The sequence below is a fragment of the Myotis nattereri genome (genome assembly GCF_964212035.1).
Source record: "Myotis nattereri genome assembly, chromosome: 4".
In the NCBI taxonomy this organism is placed as follows: domain Eukaryota; kingdom Metazoa; phylum Chordata; class Mammalia; order Chiroptera; family Vespertilionidae; genus Myotis; species Myotis nattereri.
This window is the reverse complement of record NC_138079.1, coordinates 49883955-49905961: the sequence shown is the minus strand read 5'-3', so window position 1 is coordinate 49905961 and position 22007 is coordinate 49883955. Positions and strand designations below refer to the sequence as shown.

The window sequence follows — 22007 nt, the reverse complement described above, 5'->3', positions numbered from 1 at the left end:
TTTAAAACAAAGGGGTATACACATGGTGATGTCTTTCATATCTTTGCCTTATAGATTAACCTAATAACCATTTCTATTTTTAATGCATATTTTTTCATCTGTAATATATACTTTATATATATATTACACCTATCTGTACTAATAAAAACCTAGGTGGCCCTCGTCACGATGTTGTCACAAGATGGCTGGCACAAGATGGCCACACACACAGGGGAGGCGGGGCCCGGTGGCCGCTCTGCACAGTGAGGCCTGGGGGGTCTCACGGCTCTGTGCGCACCGAGGAGGCTGGTCCTGGTGTCTCTGCCACCTTGTGCGGAGGAGGTGGGTCCTGGCAGAGGAGGTGGGTTGCGGCAGGGGAGAGCAGTTGTGGGCGATCAGGCCAGCAGGGGAGGGCAGTTGGGAGTGATCAGGCCAGCAGGGGAGGGAAGTTGGGGGCGATCAGGCCAGCAGGGGAGGGCAGTTGGGGGCGATCAGGCCAGTAGGGGAGCAGTTAGGCATCAATCAGGCTGGCAGGGGAGCAGTTAGGTGGCAATCAGGCTGGCAGGCTGAAGCCGTTAGGGGCAATCAGGCAGGTAAGCATGTGAGTGGTTAGGAGCCAGCAGTCCCGGATTGTGAGAGGGATGTCTGACTGCCAGTTTAGGCTCAATATCCTGAGCGGTACCAGATTAGAGAAGGTGCAGGCTGGGCTGAGGGACACTCGGTGTATGAATTTCATGCACCAGGCCACTAGTTATACACACACATACACACACATATATATATGTATATATATATATATATATATATATAGTATAATTTTCATCTCTCCTCCATTTTCTACATTACAAGTTAACATCTATAAAGCACTTAAAACAGTATTTAACTTAGTCATGTATCAATAAATATTAATTAAATAACAATATTATAATTATTGTAATGTTGCTATTGAAATGGCTTTCTATTCACTGTTGCTGGCTTTCAAAGTTGCACAATCTTTAAGGACCTTGAAATGATCAATAAGCCCAAGAAGCTGCATTAAAGCAAGTTCTACTACAATTTTGCTCAGCAATCTTGTTGCTAAGCAACTAAGTTTGTTTATCCTCTCTTGTTTGGGTCAAGACTCGGGGTAATAAGCTGATGTTGCATGTCAGAGAAATGAGTTAGTGGCTGAAGATGAACTTTAAACTTCCTGACTTTGCATTGTTTTCCCATCTAGTGACCTCCTGGGTAATTCTGAGCACATTATTCCACTTCTTTAGGGTGTTCTTTTATCATTAAATTAACAATTACATAACAGGGACTTCAGCAAAGTGCCTACATCCTGATATAAAGATGATCCAAATAATATGACAAAGCAGTTAGATTTTAAGACAAATATTTCAAAACTTTTAAATAAAAATAACATAGAAATGTCTCTTTGCCACAGTGAAATATTTGTGTGTGTGGTTTTTTTTTTTCCTTTTTGCTGATTTTTTAGTTCCTTTAAGAAATGAATGGCAGAAGTGATTGACAAGGCACTATATACATTTTCAAAGCCAATCCTTATGACATAGTGCTACAAATAAAAATGTCTATAAAGATGCATAAGTTATTTCTGTAGGAATAGAAGGGATGAGTTATATGCTATTCCATTTTGATGAACTTGAATCCAGTTTCTAATCAACAAGATTGCCCTATACAATAAACTACTGATTGTGACTGCTGGCGTTAACAGTTATAGGACAAGAAGATGTGTGGCACAATTTTCTCTATTCAACTATTCATTTTCCTACTGCTTCGAAGGAGTCTTATTTCCTTATGATCTTTCTCAAAGTTAGCCTGATCAATTGTGCTAAATGTGCCCAGTAGAGCTGATGAATACATGGACAACTTTGTTGATTGCTAAGTAGTGTCAGTTTGGCCTCAGTTCCTCATTTCTGTCAGAATTCTGAAAATATGAATTTAGTTTCAGGGTGTTTTTGCACCCTTGTAAGATAATGCTCTGTACTCAAAACCTCTTTATTTTTTATGCACACTGGTAAATATAATAAATAGATGTGCAGAAGCTGATATCCTCAGGCCATATTATCTCTATCTATTTAGTCTCTTCGAACTCTGCAAATTCCTCTTTTCTCAGCCAGTGCTAACTAGAGACCATATGATGTGTTGTATTCAGTTGGAACAAAAACCTTTATAAGAACAGTAATAGGATAGAAAACATCAACAAAACCTCTACTTTTTTCAGTCATCGTAATCTCTAGCTCTGACATTTGGATTTGAAGTTTGGAGAGACACTATGAAACTGCAGTGAAAATTATTTCTCGACTCCAAAGGCTTTCTTTTGTAGGCATCCAAGTTTCCATTTTCATAGCAAGTGTATAACTCAACATAAATGTCAAGGTTTAAAGAACATTGAAACAGTGTGGATATTTATTTGAAAAAAAAATCACTTGATAAATTTCAGAATGCACTGTTTTGTTTATTTTTAAAGAACCTGTCAAACTATATTGTTGGATTAACTAAATAACATAAATTTCGTGTAGTAGATTGCTATGTTCACCACAGTTATAATGTGCTTTCTTCCCACTTTCATTTGGTATGTGTGGTAGCAGACGCCTGTGTAGCTGCTACTGGTTCAAAATTATTCTTACTGATATACTGTTGGGAATACAATGAGAAAGATACCTTTATTAAGAAATGTTCTCCCATCTAATTTATTATTCATTATTCATACCTAACAGCTTAGCCATTTCTCATGAAAGCTACCCTATGGATTCAAACATGATCTCTTCCATAGCACAAACTAGGGTATTGGCCAGCTGCTACCTGTATTTATAACTAGTAAATATGAGAGATTATGCCAATTGTGGAGGCAAAATTAAATATTAACCATTTGATGAGGATTAAAAAATCCATATCCCCCAAAACAGTATTTTAGAAATAAGAATTGAAGTATATTTTCCTCTCTTATTTTTCTCTCTATCATTCTATGGTAGAATAGTCATAATAATAAAAAAAATTGTTAAGTTCTCTATCTATGTATACTCTGTACTAAAAGCCTTATATGCTTAATTTCAAACAACCCTCAAAACAGAAGAGGTGCTATTTTATTTCCATATTTCTGGTAAGAGGTGCAGATAAGTGATGGAGGTCGTGCAGCTAGTGATAGTAGAGTGGATTCTAATGCAGGCAGCCTCATTTCACTCTTGTCCTCCTGACTCAATGCCGCACAGCATTAGACCGACAGGGGAGTCATCAACATGAGATTAAATTCTTTATTTAAAGGTTGTTTTTCTAGATGTTCCACATTATTTGGTGTTGATTATAGTCAATATTAATCTAAAATTTTCCAAAATATGTAATATAACCTTATATTTGAATATTAATTAGAGAGCCAAACTATTAAGCCTTATAAATTATAGACTATCACAACTTGAAGAGGCTTTTACAACCATTCTGCCTTATTAACACATAAATGATTTGAGAATCTGAAATTTGTGAAGAAAAGCTATTTATCTCCACTCATGATACCTGGTTAGAATTAGAGCCAGTGTAGAAACTTGGATCTCCTGGATCCCAGTGTGCTGATAAGTTCTGTTTCTTTCTTAGTAATGACTGAAGACAAATTCTAGGGAACATTCACTATCATTTTCTTTTGAGAGGATATTTTCTTCCTGAGTACATTGTGTGCTGCTGATTTTCACTATACACATATATAAAAACTTGGGCAAAACGTACGCATGCATACATACATGTACAGGTCTCTTATTAACTTTCAACTACTTCCAAAAATGTTTGAAGGCAGTTAGGTCCTGGTTGTATGTATGTGAGGAAAGATTTGTTAGTAGCAAAAATCTAAATAACTTGCTGATAACTAAAGATAACACTGATGAACAATGATGTTTCTGCTAGATGGAAATATTAGATGTTCCCTGATTCCATTGGAAAATATCAATGAGGGAATTTTAATCAGGCATTTTGAAGATATTATCTAGGAAGATATAAATGAATTTGATGCATTCCTGTGGGCAGAATTTTTAACACTCTCAAATGCTTCACACTTTTATGTACCAGGCCAAATCCACTTTCAACAATGTAGGCTAGATAGAATGAAGAAAATAAAAAGTTTCCTAAGATAGTCACCAGTGTAGAAAGGATCTGCAGACATTTTCAACAAAAGAGTTCAATTTCTTTGAGCTCTGTACAAGTGAGAAGAGAGCAATGTCAAATGTTTTCACAGGATTTCCCAACAATCTCCTATGCCAGGGAATTGTAGCATACTTTTAGTTGCCCCATCTACTCCTTTTATTCACATGGAACCAGCAAAATAATATCAAAAAAGCTTCTAATCTATACTTACATAATTTTTCCCTTATGTATTTGGGTAATTTGCATTTTATTTATCAATTGTTTTGAGCATTTCTGAGAAACATTGTTATGTTTCTGTTAATACATTTTCAGTTTCCTTTAAGTAATTGAATGCCACCTTAGCCCCAGCAATATATGTTATTTTCCTGAAAAGCTGGCATCAAGGGGATTTCTCAGATAATGTTCACCTATTGGAATAATTTTCTTACATTTTGTAATTTGTGTCTATTATCCTTGTTGTGTCATAGAACTCCATCTATTCCATAGCAAATACTCACTAATGCTTACTAAATTAATCAGCTTTGCTGGATTCTTATCATCTAGCCAACTGTTTGCTTCATTTTTAATGAAAATCAGCAGTTACTTTGATTACCCATCGTACAGTTATTCCTCACATGTATTGCCCTATGGATATTCATAGGAAACGATCTTCATTGTAATACTTATTTTAATATTCTCGACTGTCATAATCGTTACCATCAAAGGAGTCCTAAAAGCATTCTTTAGAGGTGTACACTAGAGGGTGGTGTTTTACCTGGACACTAGACCTATCAATGTATTGGCTTTGAGAAAGAATGAAACATTTTTACAGGAAGTGCTTCCCATGTTTAATGTTACATAATTCTCAGCACATATGCCCCATTAACAAAGTTGATAAAGCCCAGGGAATGGAAGCAGAGACGAGTCACTTGGCGGCCTTGCTATCCGTTTTTCCCCACACATTCCAGTAGGTGTTTGGTTTTCCTGAGCTCCACAGGCAGAGTGTCAGTTGAAAACCAACACTGATCACAGGGTGAGAATATATTTGACTCTGTTTCGCTACAGGGAATTGGAAAGCACACGAGGCAAGTAGTGAATGAGGGTAAAGCTCTTAAACTCACCACTTCAATCTTCAAATCCTTTGAATAATATATGTGTACTCCCATGACTGACTTTAGAACAGAAACCACCAATAATGGAGGGAGGAGGTATCTCTGGGAGAACTCATGTTTCTCTCTGTACCCTGTTTCCTCTGATTTTTACTTAGTTTCTCCCTTCCCTAAAAAAAGTTTCTGATACAGTGCAGCCCAACTGTCATAATAGCTTGCATGGAATGATCAAAATGTTGCTATACATTTCCCCCCTCAGCAAACATTTTAATGGTCATAATAGGTTATAGCTCTGGTTTAACTCATTTTGCTTCTAGCTGTTGCTTTGATCTTTGAGTTTTTATCAATTGACTCTTCCAATATTGGTAGTAACTTTGCTCAAATTTTGAAATCTATTGTAGTTTCTCATGACAAATGTCCAAATTTTCACTGACTTTTATCTGGACATGTGAATGAATACATGAATGGAAGAGGGGGAGATCTCAGGTTTTTTGCTCTCAAATTTCCCTAAAAGAAAAACATTCCCCACCCCCCACCCCTGCTATGGCTAGGGAAAATTTCCTTATAATGCATGCAAGTCTTCATCTGATGTTGCAGGCTTTCAGACCTATATTCTTAATTACTCTTTACCACTATCTGATTTAGAAAGACTGCTCGAATCAAGATCTCCTGGAACAAATTTTAAAGCACAATTTTACAGGATTGGATTAAAGTTGAGTTGACTGGTTCCTATTAAAGTTAAGCCTCGTCTAATGCAGCCAAACTCTCTGCTGAAGGTAGGTGCACACTTTCCTTCCAATGTTCCTTAGCCTGGGCTCTGCTGTCTCCATGCTCCCCTGTCTTCAGCAATATGATAACATTGCAATAATACTCAAATGCTGACACAACAGAAAACGTTGCCAGTTTGGCTCTCAACCTTGGCACGCTTTTTGTTATAGCTGCACCCAGGCTTACTACTTGAGTTGCACAAAACTTCCAGAGCTCTTCCACAGCATGTCTTATAAAGGGGACTAAAGAGAGATGCTAATTTTAGACAGAGAATTGTAAATAGGACAATAAATAAAAGCTCTGTTTTGGCAAATTGGAACTTTCTTTTTTCCCCCCTTTTAAATGTGTGATTCTTTTTTCCCAAATGTTGCACTAGGTTTATTTTTAAAGGTGTCATCTATTTCCATTCCAGTGCTATGTCATCTATAATTTAAATTTATGAGATAAATCTTGAGGTTCACCAGTGGAGCAGCTGTAGAATTCTAGCCACTTTGCTGTTGAAAATGCAGATCTGCTGAAGATTTTTGTGTCTGACAAGCCCCACTGAAAGCCCCTCGTTCCCTTCCCTGACAAGCATCCATCAACATGTAATATTTATCCTTCTGTTTTAGGTTCACTACAAATAATTGGTGGGCCCTCATCAAGAAGACTGGTTCCCGCAGAGGCAGCACCACCTGTGTAGTTTCATAGAGCTGGGAACAAATGCCTTGGAAAGGAAGCTTTCCTAGAACTGATAGATAAAATGAATGAGGGATACTTACTAAAAGGAGGAAATGCCAAATTTGCTCCTCTATTTTCATGATAATTGTTCTTTAATCTTCCTTCTATCACCATCAAAATAGCAATGGAATATTCATACATACATTTTATGGCTGAAAAATAATGTTCTTGTTGACTTGCCTTTTACTCCACTTCTCTTTCTAGGTAGGTAGGTAGGTAGGTAGGTAGGTAGATAGATAGATGAGTAGATATAGATATTTATATATCTGCGCCTTTAACTTCACAATTATTATCTTCTCTGGACTCAACCTATGGGCTTGTATTGATTTCTGTTTTTAACACCGAGCAAACATGAAACTTTTAGAACTAATTGTAGCTGTTATAATGGCAAATTTAATTTGCCAGGGTCTTCCCATGATTGCTATGACTTCCAGTTTTCCGTAACCCCCAGACCTAGATTCCCCTTGTTAGAAGAGGAGGTATTCTTAAATAATTATGTTTCTGTAAAATGTGCATTGTTCTGCACTGTTAAAGAAAAAAAAATAAGACAAGTAAATGAAAAAAAAATGAGTTAATATACTGATTATCGATCTATTAAAGGCTAATATGCAAAGTGTCCCCTTGGGAGTTTGATCGGGAGACCGGGAGTTTGATTGCTCACTATGAAATGTGCTAACCACCAGGGGGTGGCATGGAATGAAGGAAGGCCCTGGCCAGCAGCCAGCAGTTGGGAAAGGAAAGCCCTAGCCAGCAGCCAGAAGGCCCCAATCGGCCCTGATCACTGGCCAGGCTTAGGGACTCTACCCTTGCACGAATTTTGTGCACCAGGCCTCTAGTCTCTCTCTCTCTCTCTATATATATATATATAAAAGCCTAAGCAACCGTTATGAATGACTGGAACAACTGGTCTACCATTCACTATGACGTGCACTGACCAACAGGAGGCAGATGCTTAATGCAGGAGCTGCCCCCGGTGGTCAGTGTGCTCCCACAGCCAACCTCCCATGGCCCCTACCCCTGGCCAGCCAACCTCCCACGACCCCTCCCTCCAGTCTGCCGGCCAACCTCCCGTGTTCCCTTCCCCCAGCTGGCCAACATCCCGCGATCCCTCCCCTGCCAGCTGGCACCCAGATAGGCTTTGATTGCCAGCCAGGCTGAGGGAGCCCATCTGTGCACAAATTCATGCACTAGGCCTCTAGTGTTTAAATAAAGGTCACACGCAGTGGTTCTCAACCTTCTGGCCCTTTAAATACAGTTCCTCCTGTTGTGACCCAACCATAAAATTATTTTCGTTGCTACTTCATAACTGTAATGTTGCTACTGTTATGAATCATAATGTAAATATCTGATATGCAGGATGGTCTTAGGCAACCCCTGTGAAAGGGTCATTCAACCGCCAAAGGGGTTGCGACCCACAGGTTGAGAACCGCTGCACTAGAGGGACAATGGAGATTCACTTTGATTTCCAATGCAGGAGTTTTCAAACTTTGAGCATTAAAACTGGAATATTTGTGTTTCATTACCAAAATCAAGCAGTAGGTATTTTCTCCCAATTTCCAGGAAACTAATACAATTGTCATCTATTATTTTTCCCAATATTAGTGTTAGTCTGATGATTATATTTTCAAGATTTGGTGTGTAGCATTACCCTTATTCTAGTGAGCAAAATGAATAAATGAGTAAGAGAAGAATTTTAAAATATAAACATACCAATTCCTACATAAATACCAGCTTTTGATGGACACGAAGCCCTTGGTTGTTATTTTGCATTTTAAGAAATTAATTTAAACTTAAGATTAATAAGTAAAATATTAAACAGTACATACCAACATTTATGCTCAATTACTGTGAATGAGATGGAACTGAATAATATTTTGTGGACTTTCACAAATGACATCATAATTTTTGAGGATTGTGCTATCACAGAAAGTCTGAAAACAATGCTGCATTTATATTTTTAATAATTTTTCTACTTAAGTAAAATAATTTGATTAAATGAAGCAGATTTAGTGAAAACCCAAGAGATTATGTATTTTACTTTATCATTTTATTGGAAATCACTTTTTAGAATATATATAGCCCTGGATGGTTTGGCTCAGTGGATAGAGTGTCAACCTATAAACTGTAGGGTCCTGGGTTTGATTCTGCTCAAGGGCACATACCTTGGTTGCAGGCTCAATCCCCAATAGGGGCCATGCAGGAGGCAGCTGATCAATGATATTCCTCTCTCATCAATGTTTTTATCTCTCTATCCCTCTCCCTTCCTCTCTCTCTAAAAATCAATAAAAATATTTAAAAATGTATATAAATAATATGTTTGCAGTACATATTTGCTGGTTTTCTTAGTGGTCACATGAAAAATCAGTAGTCAAATTGACATGAGAGTCCTAAGTAGCATGAGTTCTTAAAATATTTATTCAAAATCAAGAGGATATCAATTTTTATCACCAGGGGTTGGTGCAACTTAAAATACTTGGTATAAGCCCCTCCCTGAAGGAAATTATAATCTAAATAGAAGACATATACCCCGCAGGTAACTTACATTCAGATGCAATTAAACTCACAGGACTCAGATGGGAAACCAAGGGAAGCTTAGGAATTATATTAGAGACAGCCGCTGAGTCAGCACATTGATGAATTCTTCCCCTGGACTAGTCTTGGAGTCAAGAGCCCTGAGGCACCTGTTTATTTAAATTCTAGTTGAATTATGGAATTTAATTTGCAAACCTTTTCCAAGCCTTATGTCTTTCCTGTTATGGAGACAGCTAATATGACCTAGCACTAAGTGCTTTTTAAGGATTAAATGTTTGACCAACTTCTTGGTAAACTCAATTGTTATAACATATAAGATAGCTTTATGATAATTTATTTGTGCCAGGCAAAGTAGGGAAGAATGTAGTTGAAAAATCTAGTAGAGGAAAATCATGATATCAAAATGACAAAATAATTATACTAATATTGAGGATTTCTTAAGTGCCAGACATAGTTCTCAGTTCAATGTGTTTTAGCTCAGTTAATTCTTATAGTACTCTTAACTGATATGTTTAAATCACCTAAAAAGATAACAGCAAAAATGTGTGTAATATTTAAAATAGGTACCATATACCATTCATCAATGCTAAATGTGGTGTTCAGAAGATGGAACTTATGAATCCTGAGTAAGAAGAGATCATTATGAACTGTGAAAACCAGGAATGACTTTATGGGAAGGCTTGGATATAATTTGAACTTTTAAAGATGGGAAGACCTTTGATAATTGAGAGGAAGGAAGAGAGCATTCTAGTCCAAGGGAACAGCAGAGCATAGGATGCAAGCGTGGTACCAAAGAAGGAAATATCTTTCATGACTTAAGAGATATATCTGTGCCCAGATGTGATGTGTGTTAAAAATGACTTTCAATTTGAGTACCTGAATGCAGGGCATGCAGTTGCTAGTTTGTCTCTAGGCACCATTACTAACTATTGTTTGATATTGAGCAACTGCACATTTTAATGTTCTCTCTCTTGCCTTTCAAAGCATTTGAGTTTGAGTGCCCTTCCATAAAACAAGAGCAGGTTTAAAATAGACAAGAGAAAAGTAGATCAAAGATGATCCCCTTCTAGGTTTACAAGTCAAAAATTGGTGACTTCAGATACAAAGAATCAAAGGTATTGTAATAGAAAACAAAAGGATTTTAAAATGTGAAATCATGAGGTTACACAGTATCCTTGACCCTTTTGAGAGGAATAGAAGCAGCTTTTTAGTCTTTAAGTGATTTATAGTTGATGGCATTAGCCTTTATTTTATAGATGAGCAAACTGAGTCTAGATGATTGTGACTTGTCCAAAGTCATACCAAGAGGTGGCTTTGGGATTGAAATGTTACTTGTTTATCCATCATGTAGCAGGTACTGAGAGACACTTCCCATACATTTTCTTCTTAAATTCTCATATTAAGTTTGTGTATGTGGTATTAAGACTCTTGCTTTGATGAAGATTTTTTTTTGCTATGCATCTCAAATCGAAGCTGAGACCTCTCGTTATCATAGAACACTATTAATCCCAAATTCAAGAACTTGAGGCACACACTTTTGTTCCTTTATGTCAGCAGCATCAAAACCTCAGACTCTAATAAATTCATTGTCAATAGAAGCTTACCAGCCCTTCATTCTGATGTGGATTATTAATTAATATCTTTGGTTAAAACCATAGGGTACATTCAACCAACTTGTGGTGGAAAACCCTCAGGTACAGCAAGGAAAACAGACTTCTCTGGACTCTTTATTTTGTTCAATAATTTAAAGACTGTCCCTAATAGGTATGTGTACTCAAATTGGCTGGTTTAAATAAAAGAAGTAGGTAGACACTCTAATTCCATACTTGCTTCTGACCAGCCATAGCCTCTTGGGCTTTAGAAAAATGACTCAACTTCCTCCAGGCTTAAATTGGATTCCTGCAGCAGAAACCTTCTGAAGGAAATATGTGCTGCAGTTGAGATACTGCTTCTAATCTACTTGGTGCCTCAAACAGCAGAGTGTCTAGAAATACTAGTCTCTGCTGCTAGAGCAGAAATCTTAAAGAGCCATGAAAATTGTATCCAACCGGTCTTTAACTTGGGCCAATTCTTCCACAGTATGTGCAGACACATTCTTAGTTGACTTGACTGCATAATAGAGATAATTATACACACTTACTTATCTCACTGAGGTCTACTGAAGATTAATTAGTTAATGTTGGCAGACCAAAGGTGCAATATATGTGCTAAGTATTATTATTATTACTGTGCCACTTATCTTTAAAGAATGTTGTTTCTGAAGTCATAGTGCCTATGCGCCATCTGCTCACAGCAGCCTTTACCATCTCTCCTCTCAGAGACTGAATCCGGTATCTGAATAAATAGATGTTCTCAAAAAAAATCTATCACACCTCCATCTGTGCTTATGGAATATGAATTCAGACATAGGCAGAAATGCAAATCAATCACAAGTAGAGAGGCTTCTCCAGGGCCCAGAGTCACATTTTGAGATGTTGCTCTAATATTCTTGCTTTTCCTTTTAGAATCCGCTAACTCACGATGCTTCTGTGAAATTCTAACTCTTCTGCGTCTGAAATAGGGTGACAGATTAGAGACCTGGACGGCCTTCTCTTTTGTTCCCTGAAAGTTGAAAGAGAAAAACTTACCCAGAACACCTTCTCAGCTGATGTTTTGCAGCAATTAGCTCTGTGATTTTAAGGCTTTAGATATTAGTATAATTATCAAAAGCTAATGAGTTTTTAAAGGTTCCTATGTGAAATCATGATCTTGAAACTTCCCTCCTGCCAGAACTGTAACTAGGTTACAGACAACATGACATGGTCTATGACCCATTTTCACTAATGACTAAAGAATGAAGATGCGGCTCCTTCTGAATAAGCACTCCTTCCAAACATGACAGGGCACACTGCCACTCGGAAGGCTCCGGAAATCAGATTAAAACCTTGAACTAAAATTATCTAAATGTTTCACGGATGCCACAGTAGGAACGTAAATACCATTTCTTGCTTTTGAAATAGTTATTGGTACCACAATTATCATATATATTTAATATTCTTTCATAGTAGGTGGATCAATGGAATTGTTTCTTTCCCCACAGCCCACTAGCTCTTCCTCATGTCAGCTGCAGAAAATAAATTTATCTTGTCTCTGAAACTCACCTCACTTGATCCATATACCCATAATTCCAGTAAAATTTTTGTTTAGTTTTTTTTTCTGTATCAAAGTTTATGTAAATGTCTCATCTAATACAAGGGTATACTAAGACACCTTTTATGGTGGTGATGGAATTAATCAGGTAGGAAATAAACTCTGGTTCATGAAAGCTTCTGACTTATTATATGCATAGTCAGATCTCACGGAGGATGCAAGTAATATTTGAATTCAATTCATCTAATCTAAATTATGCATCCACCTTATGAATTGGTTATGTTTTAGGGATATAAAGAGGAATAAAATACCGTACCTAGTTTCAACTCAAGAAGATGAATCTTATAACTAACTATATTAAAATGATAAGTTCCAAACTAGGCAATTTGAGCAAGTCTTGAGAGAGCTGAGAGGAGGGAATGATTCATTCTGTTGAGAGTCAGGAAAGAGAGTTTCAGAAGGCTTCAGATGGATGATATTTGAATTAGGCTGTGAAGGATGAAAACATCAGTGGTAGGTGGAAAAGGGAGAGAAGGCACAGTTGCTGTCTGGACTCTAGACTTTCAAGAAGACTGATGCCTCCCTGCACTATGCTGTCCTATCCTATTAAAAAAGAGCCTTAGACACCTATCATATTTTTGAAAATTTTCTTCTTAGACTCTTAGATTTCACTCCCCTCTCAAATCCCAACTATCTTGATCTTGTTTTCTGTTCTTGCCCCTATACTTGAAAACAGATGTCTTCTTCAATTTTGAACTTCTACTTGGACATAGCTTTCCCCTATATTCCAAAGCACAGAGCCCCAGATAGAACCTGATGTCCCCACAAAGGTCACATTGGCCCCTAGAGAAAAGCTGAATATGTTTAAGCAGAGGAAACCAGAGGGAAAAGACATAGACAGCAAAGATCAGGACATGTGTGACAAAAGACAAGTCGTCTGGTGGGGCCAAAGCTCTCTGTTCCCTCATGAATCAGGACATTTAACAAAATGATGTAACCAAGCCCACAATAGCAGTGATACTGAGAAATAGCAAAGTTAATCCTATCCCAGCAATGTTTTAGCCTATCCCTCAGAAAAGGCTAAATATAGATGGGGTTTGCACACAAATAGGCTTAAGTCCCTAAACAACCATGACATCATTTCTTCTTAGAGATGACAGTCTAAAGTGTCATTTTTAAAACCTAGATTCTACACATTTATGGGCCCAAGTCTCGCAGGAGATGGTTCTTAAATAACTCTGGGAAAATTAAATATTTTATAAGCTTACTGATTACTAATTTGTAATTATAGAACAAACACATACATATCCAGTGGCTTGCACCTTGGGTATTTTAGAGCCAGGTTGCCTTTGGCAACCTGTTCTATTTGTGATATGATAATGTCCTATAAGATGAGGATCCAAGGTTTCAACTAGATTTGCTGATCTTTAATGGTACTTACATTATTGGATAGACTAAGAGTCTGAAACCATCGTGACCCCACAGGAATAAGGATGTGATGGAGTGGGGCTAGCTCAGAAGGCTTGCAGCATGACAACTTATGCAATCCCTTCTCTGTGGACTAAAAAAGGGAGTCTGGACTCAGGGCTGTAAATTTGGCACTGTCCACGAGTTCTAAATTGACTTTAAAATGAATGAGGTAATGGAATACTCAGACAGAAGGCTCATCCATTATAGAAATACACCTCAAATTGGTTCTTCTTTTGGTAAAGGCTAAGGAATACTCCTAGTTAAAACTTGGCCAGTTATTTGCTTACCAGGTCTTGCTGGGATTTGAATTAACTGTCACAGTGATAAAATTTTCCTAGAAACTAAATGAAAAAGCCAACATAAACAAATGTTACAGAAAGTCTTCAACATTTTCAAAATTAACTGCTTGATCTAGTTAGCACCTCCAGTTCTGCTGGTATAGTCCATTTAAAACAGCTTTCTATAAGGGGAGAAAGTGAAATTGAAGCAAATTACACATATGGCATGGGTTTATCTATTTATGTAACGAAAGAGGAGGCAGAAAACAGAGAAGAAAATTAGAAGAAAAGAGTTGTGCTAAAGAACAAATAAAATGCTTCTTTAGTAGAACCTGAAATTCTCAATCAGGTCATTAAAAACAACAAATTAAAGAGTATTTAAAGAGCATTCAAAACACACCCAGCTGAATATAACCCACATGCCTCTGAGCTTTTCACATTTGGTCAGAAGTTGCTTAGTGAATTGAGACTCTATTAAGTTGCATGTGGTTTCCATTCTTCTGTTTTTATAGTTTTTTGGAATTTACTTTGGATCTGCTGGGACCTCTAACCATTTTCTGGCCTGAAGATACTGTTGTAGACAATACCAAAAAGATAATCTCTTTTGTATAGACAATTTATCATACTAAAAGTCCTGGCTGGAATCTTTATTCAGCGTTAATATGTCATAATTTAACCCTCACAACTACACTTGTAAAGTTGTTACCATATCTCTGTTTTTTTCATTCAATGAACTGAGGCTTTTAAAGATTAAATAACTTGCCCAAGTAAGTCACACAGCCAGCTTCAAACCAATATTCTCTGAATACAATTCTTGTACTCTTTCCTTTAAGTCACATACATGCTAATAGGTTCTTATAGCATCAATGAAATATGTTAATCTTTTTTGCAGTTGCATTATAAGGATTTTGAAAGATTACATTGATCATCGCACATCTCAGCCTCCTCCTGACCCCCAGTGTTATTTTTGCTTTGAGGGGAGGGAAATATTAAGATGAGAAATTGTGATATGAAATTTTGTAATCAAATTCTAATATTCTGTAAAATTTATTAGTCATTGTCAAATCACGAAAAAATGAAGTTTATTAAGAGGCTAAGTAATACTTCAACTTCCTGGTTTTTAACAGTATTTTTCCTTTTTTAATTTAAAAAGTAGTATCTATATGTGCAAAATTTTCAAATGGCAAAGAAGTTGTAATATGAAGAGCAACTCTCTTTCCTGTCTTTGCTCTCCAATCCCAGCTTAGATTTAAGTCTTTTGTATTTATTTTAAAAAAAATTTATATACACATGAAGACATGAAATATTTTTCTATTTAGCATTGCATTTTGGTGATGTTTTTATTATCAGCTCTGAGGCTTCTTTTGCTTTTCACAGCTGCAGTGTATTTCATTTATGGATAGACTGAAATTGATTTAACTTATCACTGCTTGATATTTAAAGGTACTGCAGACTTCTGTTCTTCCTAAGTATGCTGCAGTGAGCATCCTTGTTCTTATATCTTTGTTTACAGATGGATTCATGTATAAATGTTGGAAGTGGCATTACGGAGTCAAAGGCTAGGAGTTTATAATTAGATAGGTATAATTAAATTACCCTTCTGTATGAGCCTACTTTCTAGTTCAGTTATGATTTTAAAAAATTACTACATATTTATTATAAGTAAAGAATATTACCCAATTTAGTAAGCTTGGCAAAATATTTTTAAAATTCTTCATATTGAGAGGTTTGGGAGCTTAAAAATTTTATGTAGTCAAATTTTATATTTTCTTTGGTCTATTGGATGGTCTATCTTATTTAAAAGGCACATTTCCTTATCAAACAAGTTTTTTATTAATGTAATTTTTTAGTGCTTTGAAAATTTTAATTTTACATTTAAATATTTGATACATCTGAAATTTATTGAGGTCTACTCTTAAGGCAATAACCAGCTTTTGTTTTTTCTAAATAGCTAGCCTTTTATTCCAATATCATTTAATGAAAAGCTGCTGGTTGTTTTTTTTTTTTTTTACTGATATGAAATGCCACTTTATTATACAATAAATTCTCATATGTATTTCTGTTTATTTTTCGAGCTTCTGTCCAGTTGATCAATCTGATATCAGCACCAAACAATTACAGTCGTATTAAAATATATCTTACTATCTTAACGAGGTTTTCTCCTTTACTCCTTTTTGTTTCAGAAACTTACTGCCAATTTGTCCATGTTTATTTTTACATAAGAAATTTAGAATCAGCGAGCTTGAGTTCCAAAAATAAGGTTGTTGCTATTTTATTTGGATCATGTGAAATCTGTAGATTAATTTAGTTTGAACTTACATTTTTACAATATTGAGTCTTTCTGTGCAAGAATAAGTTTTATCTTTTTTGCTTTTGAAGTTTTTAAAAAACATATATCTTTAGTAGAATTTAAAAGTTTTTCTTCATAAAACTCACATTTGTAATTATCTTCATACCTAGATATTTTTTCTTCTTATTTTAAAGATGAAATTGCTATCTCTCTGTATTTTATAGCAGGGAATGCTTGTTTACAGGAAAACAATTATTTTTTTATATTTGTTAATTTTATTTGCTTTTAATTTTAATTAAAATTTTCCAGTTGTATAAGCATATGAAAAAAATGTCGTTTTATCCTTTTCAGTATTTTATCTCTATTTTAAATGTTACTTTAATTTTCTAAAACTATTTTTAAATGTCTGGTACATCTAGAACAATATTGTATTTAAATAATGCTCTAATAATAAGCATCCTGGCTCATTGCTGCTGAATTTATGATGATGCTTCTAATATTTCACTATTATGGAATTTTCATTCAGACATATATTAAATAGATTATAAAGTTGTATGAAATACCAATTATTTTTTAAGAATTTTAAAAATCAAGATTAGACATTAATATTTACCAACTAACGTTTTTACTACTTACAAAGGTAATCCTGTTTTTATTTCCTTACTTTCTAACATTTTAAAATACACTGATAGATTTTACATAAAGATGTTTGTATTTATAGTTCTTGTATAAATCTTGTGTTCTACCCTTTTGATATTCTAAGGATTCTTTCTTTTGTTTTGTTTAAGTACAAAAGTAGTATAGGGTTATGGTTTCCCCTTTTAAATCTGGAAATATAATTTTCCAGGTTTAGAACATTAATTTTATGTTGGCTTTATAAAAAATGACTTTGGAAGCTATACATTTCTATGCTTTCTAGAACATTTTAAATAGCTTTGTAAATTATCTATTCCTTAGGGGTTAGTTAGAATTCATCACTGAAACTCTGGTTTAGAAAGTGCTTGGCTTATTTACAAGTAGGGGTAAATAATTTTTAAAATTTTCCCTCAAGACAATTAGAAAATTTGCCTTCTGTTGTCCTTTAGGAAAAACTTTGTCATTTCTGTTATAACACAGCATTCATTTTATTCAGACTTTCAAATTTACCTTCAGTATGTGAGTTATATATTTTTTCATATTTAGATTCATTTTTCCTGCATCTGTATTTACTAACAAATTCAATTTTTCCCCTAATTTATTTGTTATATGTGCTTCCTCCTTATCTTATTTTTCTAAGGTCAGTTTATAGACACACATATACATATATACACACATATACACAGGCACACAGATTTATATTTTATATATTCATATAGTATATATAATATATGTGTATAATACATATTATGTATATAAAATATATAATTAACATTTGGAGGTTTTTAAAAATATATTTTTATTGATTTCAGAGAAGAAAGGAGAGGGAGAGAGATAGAAACATCAATGATGAGAATCATTGATCAGCTGCCTCCTGCATGTCCCCTACTGGGGATCGAGCCTGAAACCCAGGCATGTGCCTTTAACTGAAATCGAACCTGAGACCCTTCAGTCCACAGGCTGATGCTCTATCCACTGAGCCAAACCAGCTAGGGCTGAGATTTTTTTTTATTATATGTGCTTTCTCACCAATATTATTTTTCAATAGTACTTACATACATATATCTATAATAATAAAAGCATAATATGCTAATTAGACCTTCTGGACAAAGCCGGAGCTGCAAGGATAAGCCTGGGTCCTGGGTGCCTGCCGGCGACCAGAGGGAAGCCCGGGTCCTGGGTGCTGGAGGGAAGCCAGTGCTGGCAGCCAGGGAAAGGAAAGCCTACTCTTGAATGAATTTCGTGCATCAGGCCTCTAGTCCTATATAATAAAATCCCATGACCATAATGGCGTAACGACCAGAATGACAGCTTGACCAGTTGCTATGAGGTGCACTGACCATCTCTCAGTCCCGCTCCCTGGCCCACAGGCTTCAATCGCTGGATGGAAAACAGGGAACCAGGTTGGGTGGCAGCAGGGCCGAACTGGGGACTGGCAAGTGGGCAGAACACCAACCTCTTGGTCCCTCTCCTAGCCCGCAGGCTCCGATAGTCAGACAGCAATTGGGGAACCACGGGGAACCAGGGTGGATGGCGGCAGGGAGGGACTGGAGACCGGTGAGAGGGTGGAATGGCCAACCTCTTGATCCCTCCCCCTGGCCCACAGGCTCCTATCATAGTTGGATGGCAAATGGGGATCTGGAATGGGTGGCAGCTATGGGGCAGGACTGGGTACTGATGAGCGGGCAGAAGATGGCCCTGATCACAGGCTAGGCCTAGGGACCCTACCCATGCACGATTTCATGCACTGGGCCTCTAGTGTATATATGATAGTATATGCATATATGCATAATATATATCCACCTGAGGCCTGGTGCATGGATTCGTGTACCGGTGGGGTCCCTCAGCCTCGCCTGTGGGGACTGGGCCAAAACCCGATGACATCCCCCGGGGATCCCAGATTGCGAGAGGGTGCAGGCCAGGCCAAGGGACCCCACCGGTGCACGTGCACCAGGCCTCTAGTATGCATATAAGATCTTTGGTTAATCTCTTCCCACCCTCCCCTCTTCCCTCTGAAATTCAGCAGTCTGTTCCATGTTTCCATGCCTGTGGTTTCCGCTCCTGCATTGAACGTCCCCCCCCTGGTGGTCAGTGCATGTCGTAACTACCAGTTGAACGGTCAGCCAGTCGCTTAAGCTTTTATATATATAGATTATATATGATACTGTTTATGTACACTCACATTAACCAATTAGTGAATTTGCATTTTTACTCTTCTTCTATTTTCAAATTTGTTAATTTTGCTTTTATCACTAATGATTCCTTCTTCTGCTTTTCTTAGTTTCATGTTATTGTTACTTTCCTAATTGCCTTTGTAGAAAGTTTAATTATTTCACCCTTGGTTGTTTAGAAAGGTGATTATTAAGGCCTATAAAATTTCTTTTGAGTATAATCTTAGTCAATTTTCATAGGTTCTAATATATAATTACTTGTACTTATATTCTATAGTCTGCACTTTTGCTTTTTTTAAAAATTCATAAGTCGCTGAACATTAAACTTCTGAATCTTTAAACAGTTGATATATTAAATTTTCTTTTTATGTTATTATAATTATGATGCATTGTAAGTAGAGAATTTCTCTAGAATAATCTCTTTAAAATTTACTTTAAGTTTTCTTTATAAACTAATTTGTTTGCTGTTTTGCATTAGAGATTGATATATTTTATTTGGTATATTAATATACATTTATTTGGTCTGTTTGACCAAATGTGCTCAAAACTATAAGTTAAAAAATGTTTTACTATTATTGTTTATCTTCTATCCCCATTAGAGTACCTATTTTAACTCCTTTAATGTTCTTCTCCTTGATTTCAACTTTAACAGCATTAATATTACAAATTTTGCTTTTTTTGCTAGCATTTTTCTGTTATGCCTTTGCCTATCCATTCCTTATATTACTTTACAGCCATTTTATTTTAAATGTTCACTTTAATTCATTATGGAATTAGGCTTTTCTGCTCATAAAATTAGGTAATATTTTATTCTTAATAAGTTTTTTTATTCTATTTATCATCATTAATGGAAGAAATATGATCTTAGTATATAATTTTATTTGTATTTCATATTTCCTTTTTTCAGTCTTTTGCTGAGCAGTCTATATTTTATTATGCTTTCTTCTTTTAGTATATTTCTTTTTTTGTGACTACTTGGAATGTCTATTGACTTTTAAGTTCTTGTATGTTTAATATATTTTTAAAATGCTTCTTAGTTTATTGGATATTGAATCTCTAATCAAAAGGTAAAGAAATGAGCTCACACACACTTTTGCTACTCTTACCTCCCAATATGAGTTATATGAATTTTGGTTGAGTTTATGATTGTTTTTAACATTTATCTGTAAAATTTTCACTTGGGAAATTCTTCATCTTTATTTTGATCCATCTCTGTTAGGTTGGCTTTTGTGATCATGTCATTATCAAATGTGTTCATAGGAATAGTATAGCTTGACCTCTATTAAATTTCTGTTTTTTGCCTTAATTATTGAAGACAGTTTGTTGGGCAATAAAAAATTTAGGCCACATTTCTTTCCTTCAACAGTCTGCTCACTATTGTTTTCCTTTACTTGGTTATTTATTTTGCTTTGTTTATCTAGGATTAGTTTTTATACTTAAAGTTCAGTAACTGCTCTGCATATGCTGTGGTGTTGGTGGTTCCATTTCATTTTTTTCTTTAAGTATAACTTATTGTACTATACAAATTTAGATATTTATTATTTCAGGGTTAAGAAGCTTTATCTTCTTTTCTTCAGAAATATTAACTATTTGTGTATATGCACATATATACTTTCATAAATATATATATATATATATATGTTAATTTATTTCTCTTAGCTCTTACTTTTGTCAAGTTGGTCTTTTGTGTCTCTCCAGCTGAGTTTTCCATATCATCTCCACTACTTTTTGTTTCTTTTAATGTGCCTTTATTTACAAAATGGTTTTACCTTCAACTTCCATTTCTATTTTTAGTGTTGTTGACACACTTTTTTTCTTGTGTCTTTTCTGTCTTCCTTGATTGTACATATCTCTTTCTTGAATTCTAAACAAATAAACAAAGGAAAAACAATTTTCTGTCTTCAAGCCATGATAGAGAAAGGTTTGTTCAAGGCTCTCTACTCTCTCTCACTGCATGTGTAATCTTCTGATGCCTAGTCCCATGCTGGTCTCCTTGTAATTATTATTCCCAGTTGAATGGAAAGCATTCTGTGGTTCAGCTTTTTAACTATGAAATGTAAATAGAGGAGAAGGAGGCCAGGTGACTAGGATATATACTGCTTCAACTTGGACATTTTATTGTAAGCTCTGTGTGACCTCTGCATTGTTGAAATAACTGTACAGAGGGAGACACTTTTTCTGTTTTGTGTTGGGAAAAATATATGCATGGATCTTGTTCATACACAATCCAGAGTATTTGAACAACGTGCCTGTTCATATGAGAATGAATGATCTTAGGTGGAGGCATCCTGGTGTGCTGGTAACAGGCATAGGCTTTAGGACCAGATAGCCTTCTTGGGTAAAATCCTAACTTCATCACTCACTAGTAAAGACGTGGCCTTTCTTCTCTGAGCTGCTCACCTGAGTCTACCTCAGAGAGTTGTAATAAATGTCAATGACTAATGTGTTTAGCACTCACTACACAATAAGCACTCAGTCAAATTTTACTAACACTATTACTGAGACACAATGTACATAAGGTTCAGGACTGTAGAGTCTGGGGGCACACTGTGTGGATTTATACACCTGCTCTGCCACTAACTAGTTTTGTGATGTTGGATGATTTATTAACCTTTCTGGGCCTCTGTTTCCTCATGTACAAGAAGGAGAGTATGTTAATACCTACTTCACAGAAGTGTTGGGAAGGCTTTCACACAATATGTAACATATAGTAGGGGCTCAGTAGCTTTATTGTTAATCAAATACTTTTACCCACAGGAAAGCTTAATTGGCATTGTACCAAAGTATATTTAAATTGTTATAGAAGACCAGAGAAAAA

The 22007-nt window shown here is 35.8% G+C and overlaps 1 protein-coding gene across 4 annotated transcripts in view; it reads left to right on the top strand.

The window, feature by feature from the left end:
* CETN3 (centrin 3) overlaps nt 1-22007 on the top strand; it is a 606464-nt gene that overhangs the window by 499782 nt on the left and 84675 nt on the right. Inside the window, exons 7-8 of one of the 4 annotated variants that reach the window (XR_013995871.1) lie at nt 5841-5971; nt 6575-7213. The exons of 2 other annotated variants lie outside the window; for them this stretch is intronic. The gene's annotated coding sequence lies outside the window, so the exon portion shown is untranslated. Of the gene's footprint in view, nt 1-5840; nt 7214-22007 lie in introns of those variants that run through there. One more of the 4 variants, XR_013995872.1, reaches the window with a different exon arrangement.